Source organism: Arachis stenosperma, chromosome 6 (genome assembly GCF_014773155.1).
Source record: "Arachis stenosperma cultivar V10309 chromosome 6, arast.V10309.gnm1.PFL2, whole genome shotgun sequence".
Classification (NCBI taxonomy): Eukaryota; Viridiplantae; Streptophyta; class Magnoliopsida; order Fabales; family Fabaceae; genus Arachis; species Arachis stenosperma.
The window spans coordinates 90,171,574-90,180,119 of NC_080382.1; positions in this window are offsets into that span (position 1 = coordinate 90,171,574).

The following is an 8,546-nucleotide window of genomic DNA, read 5'->3' on the forward strand; positions in this document are numbered from 1 at the left end:
TCTTCAAAGTGTTCTTGGTGTTCATCTTGACATTCATAGCATTCTTGCATGCATTCATTGTTTTGATCTAAAAATTTCATGCATTGAGTATTTTTGTTGTTTTTCTCTCTCATAATTAAAAATTCAAAAATTAAAAAAATATCTTTTCCTTATTTCCCTCCAAATTTTCGAAATTTTGGGTTGACTTGGTCAAAAATTTTCAAAATTAGTTGTTTCTTACAAGTCAAGTCAAAATTTCAAATTTTAAATCTTATCTTTTCAAAATCTTTTTCAAAAATCATATCTTTTTCATTTTTTTTTCTATTTTTCGAAAAATTTCAAAAAAAAAATCTTTTTCAAAATATTTTCAAAATATTTTTCTTATCTTTACATCTAATTTTCGAAAATTAGCTAACAATTAATGTGATTGGTTCAAAAATTTGAAGTTTGTTACTTTCTTGTTAAGAAAGGTTCAATCTTTAAGTTCTAGAATCCTATCTTGTAGTTTCTTGTTAGTGAAGTAAATAATTTCAAAATTTTTGAATTAAATCTTTTTATCTTTTACTATCTCTTTTTCAAAAATTTTTATCTTTTTCAAAGTTTGTTTTCAAAATATCTTATCTAACTTCTTATCTTCTTATCTTTTTGAAATTTGATTTCAAATCTTTTTCAATCAACTAACTAACTTTTTGTTTGTTTCTTATCTTTTTCAAAACCACCTAACTACTTTTTCCTCTTCAATTTTCGAAAATACCTCTCTCTTTTTAAAAAATTCCTTTTAATTAATTAATTGTTTTAAATTTTAATTTCAATTATATTTTATCTTGAATTTTTTGAAAATTACTAACCTCTTTTTCAAAATTATTTTCGAATTTCTCTTTCTCTTTTCTTCTTCTATTTAATTATTTATTTACTAACACTTCTCTTCACCTCTCTTCATCTAAATATCCGAACCCTCTTCTACATTCTTCTACCCCTTTCTTCTTCTACTAACATAAAGGAATCTCTATACTGTGACATAGAGGATTCCTCTTTCTTTTCTTGTTTTCTTCTCTTTCATATGAGCAGGAACAAGGATAAAGGCACTCTTGTTGAAATTGATCCAGAACCTGAAAGGACTCTGAAGAGAAAATTAAGAGAAGCTAAATTACAACAATCCAGAAACAACCTTTCAGAAATTTTCGAACAAGAGAAGGAGATGGCAGCCGAAAATAATAATAATAATGCAAGGAGAATGCTTGGTGACTTCACAAAGCCAACGTCCAAGTTTGATGGAAGAAGCATCTCCATTTCTGCCATTGGAGCCAATAACTTTGAGCTGAAACCTCAGCTAGTTGCTTTAATGCAACAAAACTGCAAGTTTTATGGACTTCCATCTGAAGATCCCTATCAGTTCTTAACTGAGTTCTTGCAGATCTGTGAGACTGTAAAGACGAATGGAGTTGATCCTGAAGTCTACAGACTCATGCTTTTCCCTTTTGCTGTAAGAGACAGAGCTAGAATATGGTTGGATTCACAACCCAAGGATAGCCTGGACTCCTGGGATAAGCTGGTCACTGCCTTCTTGGATAAATTCTTTCCTCCTCAAAAGCTGAGCAAGCTGAGAGTGGATGTACAAACCTTCAAACAAAAAGATGGTGAATCCCTCTATGAAGCTTGGGAAAGATACAAGCAACTGACCAAAAGGTGTCCATCTGACATGTTTTCAGAATGGACTATATTAGATATATTCTATTATGGTCTCTCTGAATTTTCGAAGATGTCATTGGACCATTCTGCAGGTGGATCTATTCACCTGAAGAAAACGCCTGAAGAGGCTCAAGAACTCATTGACATGGTTGCAAACAACCAGTTTATGTACACCTCTGAGAGGAATTCCGTGAATAATGGGATACCTCAGAAGAAAGGAGTTCTTGAAATTGATGCTCTGAATGCCATATTGGCTCAGAACAAAGTGTTGACTCAACAGGTCAACATGATCTCTCAAAATCTGAATGGATGGCAACATGCATCCAACAGTACTAGAGAGGCAGCTTCTGAAGAAGCTTATGATCCTGAGAACCCTGCCATGGCAGAGGTTAATTACATGGGTGAACCTTATGGAAACACCTATAACTCATCATGGAGAAATCATCCAAATTTCTCCTTGAAGGATCAACAAAAACCTCAACAAGGTTTTAACAATGGTGGACGCAATAGGCTGAGTAATAGTAAGCCATATCCATCATCTTCTCAGCAACAGACAGAGAATTCCGAACAAAACACTTCTAAATTAGTCAATATAGTCTCTGATCTGTCAAAAGCCACTTTTAGTTTCATGAATGAAACAAGATCCTCCATTAGAAATTTGGAAGCACAAGTGGGCCAGCTGAGTAAGAAAGTCATTGAAACTCCTCCCAGTATTCTCCCAAGCAATACAGAAGAGAACCCAAAAGGAGAGTGCAAGGCCATTGATATACTCAACATGGCCGAATGCACAAGGGAGGAGAAGGACGAAAATCCTAGTGAGGAAGACCTCCTGGGACGTCCCTCAAGCAAGAAGGAGTTTCCTATTAAGGATCCAAAGGAATCTGGGGCTCATATAGAGACCATAGAGATTCCATTAAATCTCCTTCTGCCATTCATGAGCTCTGAAGACTATTCTCCCTGGTTAGAACCTCTAAGAGGTCCAAATCAGAGGATGAAGATGTAACTGGAGAGCAAGTTGCTCAATACTTAGAGCTATCATGAAGCTGAATGCCAAGTTGTTTGGTAATGAGACCTGGGAAAGTGAACCTCCCTTGCTCATTAGTGAACTGGATTCTTGGATTCAGAAAACTCTACCTCAAAAGAAACAAGATCCTGGCAAGTTCCTAATACCTTGTACCATAGGCACCATGACCTTTGAAAAAGCTCTGTGTGATCTAGGGTCAGGGATAAATCTTATGCCACTCTCTGTAATGGAGAAGCTGGGGATCATTGAGGTACAGCCTGCCTTGTTCTCATTACAATTGGCAGACAAATCATTGAGACAAGCTTATGGATTAGTAGAGGACGTGTTAGTAAAGGTTGAAGGCCTTTACATCCCTGCTGATTTCATAATCTTAGATACTAGGAAGGAAGAGGATGAATGCATCATCCTTGGAAGACCTTTCCTAGCCACAGCAGAAGCTGTGATAGATGTCAACAGAGGTGAATTAGTCCTTCAATTGAATGGGGACTACCTTGTGTTTAAAGCACATGGCCATCCCTCTGTGACAAAAGAGAGTAAGCATGAAGAGCTTCTCTCAGTTCAGAGTCAAGAAGAGCCCCCACAGTCAAACTCTAAGTTTGGTGTTGGGAGGCCACAACCAAACTCTAAGTTTGGTGTTAAGATCCCATATCCAAACTCTAAGTTTGGTGTGGACAACTATACAACATTGACCTGATCACCTTGTGGCTCCATGAGAGCCACTGTCAAGCTATTGACATTAAAGAAGCGCTTGTTGGGAGGCAACCCAATTTTATCTAATTTCTATTTTATTATATTTTATTGTTATTTTGTGTTTTATTAGGTACATGATCATGAGGAGTCACGAAAAAATCATAAAAATTAAAAACAGAATCAAAAACAGCAGAAGAAAAAATTCGCACCCTGGAGGATGCACAGGCTGGCGTTCAACGCCAGTAAGGTGCATCTGGCCGGCGTTCAACGCCAGAACAGAGCACCATTCTGGCGCTGAATGCCAGAAACAAGCAACATTCTGGCGCTGAACGCCAGGAATGTGCCCAGAGAGGAAAAACTGGCGCTGAACGCCAGTAACAATCATGAAACTGGCGTTCAACGCCAGAAACATGCTTTACATGGGCGTTGAACGCCCAGAATGTGCACCAATGGGCGTTTAAACGCCAGAATGGTGTGCCAAGGCATTTTACATGCCTATTTGGTGCAGGGATGGAATTCCTTGACACCTCAGGACCTGTGGACCTCACAGGATCCCCACCTACCTCGCCCTCTCTCTCTCTCCATTCATGGTCATCCCTTCTGTTCTTCATTCACCACTCACTTCTATCCACTCTTCCCCACTCACCTTCAAAATTCAAAACTCTTTCCCACCCAAACCCACCCATATAACCGAATACACCCGTCCCTCCATCTCCTCCATCTCTTCTTCTTCTTCTTCATCTTTTCTTTCTTCTCTTGCTCGAGGGCGAGCAATTTTCTAAGTTTGGTGTGGTAAAAGCATAGCTTTTTGCCTTTCCATAACCATTAATGGCACCTAAGGCCAGAGATATTCAAAAAAAAAAAAGAGAAGACAAAAGCTTCCACCTCTGAGTCCTGGGAGATGGAAAGACTCATATAAAGCCGTCATAGCTCAGTGGTAGAACATGTGGCTGCAAATCAAGAGATCCCTGAGATACCTCAGGGGATAAGTTGTCCTCCACACAAATATTGGAAGCAACTAAGGGTAGAAACACCAAAATTACTAGGAATCATTCAACAGAAGCAAGGAAGAGACATAGAGGAGCTCAAAGAGCACCATTGGACCTTCAAGAAGGCGCCACCCTCACTCAGGTGGATTCATTCTTTGTTCTTATTTCTTTCTGCTTTTCGGTTTTTATGCTGTGTTTATCTATGTTTTGTGTCTCTACTTCATGATCATTAGTAGTTAGTAACCATGCCTTAAAGCTATGAATAAATTCCATTAATCCTTCACCTCTCTTAAATAAAAAATGTTTTAATTCAAAAGAACAAGAAGTACATGAATTTCGAATTTATCCTTGAATTTAATTTAATTATATTGATGTGGTGACAATACTTTTTATTTTCTGAATGAATGCTTGAACAGTGCATATGTCTTTTGATCTTGTTGTTTATGAATGTTAAAATTGTTGGCTCTTGAAAGAATGATGAACAAAGAGAAATGTTATTGATGATCTGAAAAATCATGAAATTGATTCTTGAAGCAAGAAAAAGCAGTGAAAAAGAAGAAGCTTGCGAAAAAAAAATATTGGCGAAAAAAAATAGCAAAAAAAAAGAAAAAGCAAGCAGAAAAAGCCAATAGCCCTTAAAACCAAAAGGCAAGGGTAAAAAGGATCCAAGGCTTTGAGCATCAATGGATAGGAGGGCCCAAGGAAATAAAATCCAGGCCTAAGCGGCTAAATCAAGCAGTCCCTAACCATGTGCTTGTGTCATGAAGGTCCAAGTGAAAAGCTTGAGACTAAGTGGTTAAAGTCGTGATCTAAAGCAAAAGAGTGTGCTTAAGAGCTCTGGACACCTCTAACTGGGGACTCTAGCAAAGCTGAGTCACAATCTGAAAAGGTTCACCCAGTTATGTGTCTGTGGCATTTATGTATCTGGTGGTAATATTGGAAAACAAAGTGCTTAGGGCTACGGCCAAGACTCATAAGTAGCTGTGTTCAAGAACCAACATACTTAACTAGGAAAGTCAATAACACCATCCGAAATTCTAAGTTCCTAGAGAAGCCAATCATTCTAAACTTCAAAGGAAAAAGTGAGATGCCAAAACTGTTCAGAAGCAAAAAGCTACAAGTCCCGCTCATCTAATTATAATTAATATTCATTGATGTTCTGGAATTTATAGTATATTCTCTTCTTTTTATCCTATTTGATTTTCAGTTGCTTGGGGACAAGCAACAATTTAAGTTTGGTGTTGTGATGAGCGGATAATTTATACGCTTTTTGGCATTATTTTTAGGTAGTTTTTAGTAAGTTCAAGCTACTTTTAGGGATGTTTTCATTAGTTTTTTTGTTAAATTCACATTTCTAGACTTTACTATGAGTTTTTGTGTTTTTCTGTGATTTCAGGTAAAATCTGGCTGAAATTGAGGGACTTGAGCAAGACTCTGAAAAAGGCTGACAAAAGGACTGCTGATGCTGTTGGAATCTGACCTCCCTGCACTCAAAATAGATTTTCTGGAGTTACAGAAATCCAAATGGCGCGCTCTCAACGGCGTTGGAAAGTAGACATCCAGAGCTTTCCAGCAATATATAATAGTCCATACTTTATTCGGAAATTGACGACGTAACTTGGCGTTGAACGCCAATTACATGCTGCAATCTGGAGTTAAACGCCAGAAACACGTCATGATCCGGAGTTGAACGCCCAAAACACGTCATAACTTGGAGTTCAACTCTAATAAAAGCCTCAGCTCGTGGATAGATCAAGCTCAGCCCAAACATACACCAAGTGGGCCCCGGAAGTGGATTTATGCATCAATTACTTACTCATGTAAACCCTAGGAGCTAGTTTATTATAAAGAGAACTTTTTGCTATCATAATCTCATCCTGGATTGTAATTTGAATCTTGTGATCACGTTTTGGGGGCTGGCCATTCGGCCATGCCTGAACCTTTCACTTATGTATTTTCAATGGTGGAGTTTCTGCACACCATAGATTAAGGGTGTGGAGCTCTGCTGTACCTCAAAGTTTCAATACAATTACTATTACTTTCTATTCAATTCTCTCTTATTCTTATTCCAAGATATACGTTACACATAACTTTGATGAATGTGATGATCCGTGACACTCATCATCATTCTCACCTATGAACGCGCGTGATTGACAACCACTTCCGTTCTACTTTAGGCCGGGCACATATCTCTTAGATTCCCTAACAGAATCTTCGTGGTATAAGCTAGATAGATGGCGGCATTCATGAGGATCCGGAAAGTCTAAACCTTGTATATGGTATTCTGAGTAGGATTCTGGGATTGAATGACTGTGACGAGCTTCAAACTCCTGAAGGCTGGGCGTGATGACAAACGCAAAAGAATCAAGGGATTCTATTCCAATCTGATTGAGAACCGACAGATGATTAGCCGTGCTGTGACAGAGCATAGGAACGTTTTCACTGAGAGGATGGGATGTAGCCACTGACAACGGTGATGCCCTACATACAGCTTGCCATGGAAAGGAGTAAGAAGGATTGGACGACTGTAATAGGAAAGTAGAGATTCAAGAGGAGCACAGCATCTCCATACACTTATCTGAAATTCCTACTATTAATTTACATAAGTATTTCTATCCCTTTTATTTTCTTTTTATTATTGATTTTCGAAAACCAAAACTATTTAATCTGCCTAACTGAGATTTACAAGGTGACCATAGCTTGCTTCATACTAACAATCTCTGTGGGATCGACCCTTACTCGCGTAAGGTTTATTACTTGGACAACCCAGTACACTTGCTGGTTAGTTGAACGGAGTTGTGAATTCAAATAGAGCCAATTATTAAATTTCATACAAGTACAAAGAGCATGGATCACAATTTCGTCCACCAGCTTCCTTTATTTCATGGACATGGATAACTTCAATAGGTAATGAACATTTGGGAGGTGTGCCATTACTGGCGTCCAGTGCCAGTTCTTTTTCCAAGTTGGGCGTTGAACACTCAGGAGGGACCACTTTCCTGGCGTTCAACGCCATCCCATTCTCTCCAGATTCGGCCTCATCCTCTATGGTGATAGCCTTGCACTCTTCTCATGGGTTTACTTCAGTGCTACTAGGAAGAGTGTCAAGAGAAGTCTCTAGGTTTCTCTTGCTCATTTAACCAACTTGTATCTCCAAAGTTCTAATAGAGGATTGATAAACCACTATTTTATGGTTTATCTTATGCTCAATTGAGTAGTTTTTATCAACTCTTTACCCACTTATTCATATGATTTGCATGTTTTACATTTTCCTTCCTAATTCTGTGCTATGATTGAAAACATGCTTCTTTGGTCTTAATTTTGCTATGTTTAATCCTCTCTTATTACCATTCGATGCCTTGATATGTGTGTTAAGTGATTTTAGAGATTACAGGGCAGGAATGGCTTAGAGGATGGAAAGGAAGCATGCAAAAGTGGAAGGAATACAAGAAACTGAAGGAATTGCCAAAGCTGTCAGCCTGACCTCTTCGCACTCAAATGGTCATAACTTGAGCTACAGTGGTCCAAACGAAGCGGTTCCAGTTGCACTAGAAAGCTAACATCCGGGGCTTCAATTTAATATATAATTTGCCATATTGACCGTACAGCTAAGCAACGCGAACGTGTGCTCTACACGGATGCGTCGCATCTACGAAAATCAGCGTGGCAAAATTTGTTTCCAGCATTTCTGGGCTGCTTCTGACCCAGTTTTCGGCCCAGAAGACACTTATTAGAGGCTATAAATTGGGAGAGTCCATCCAAATAGAGGAGGGAAGATCTCATTACTCATAACTTTAGCTTTTAGATGTAGTTTTTAGATAGAGAGGCTCTCTCTTCTCTCTTAGGATTAGGATTTGGACTCCTCTTAAAGGACTTAGGAATATTTTTATCTTCTTCAATTACAAGTCCAATGTTCTTTTTATTTATTTTTCCAATTTGATTTATGAACTTTTCCATGTTGGATTGATTTTATTTCATTAATACAATTAAAGGTATTTCGGAATTATGATTGCTTTTCCTTATTTATAATTTAGATTTTTTACTATTGACTTTGGTTGATTAATTGGTAACTCTTGAGTTGTCAAACTCATCGTGATTGTTAATTAATATCTTTGCTGATTGATTTAGATTCCTATAACTCTAGTCTTTCCTCAGGAGTTGACTAGGACTTTAGG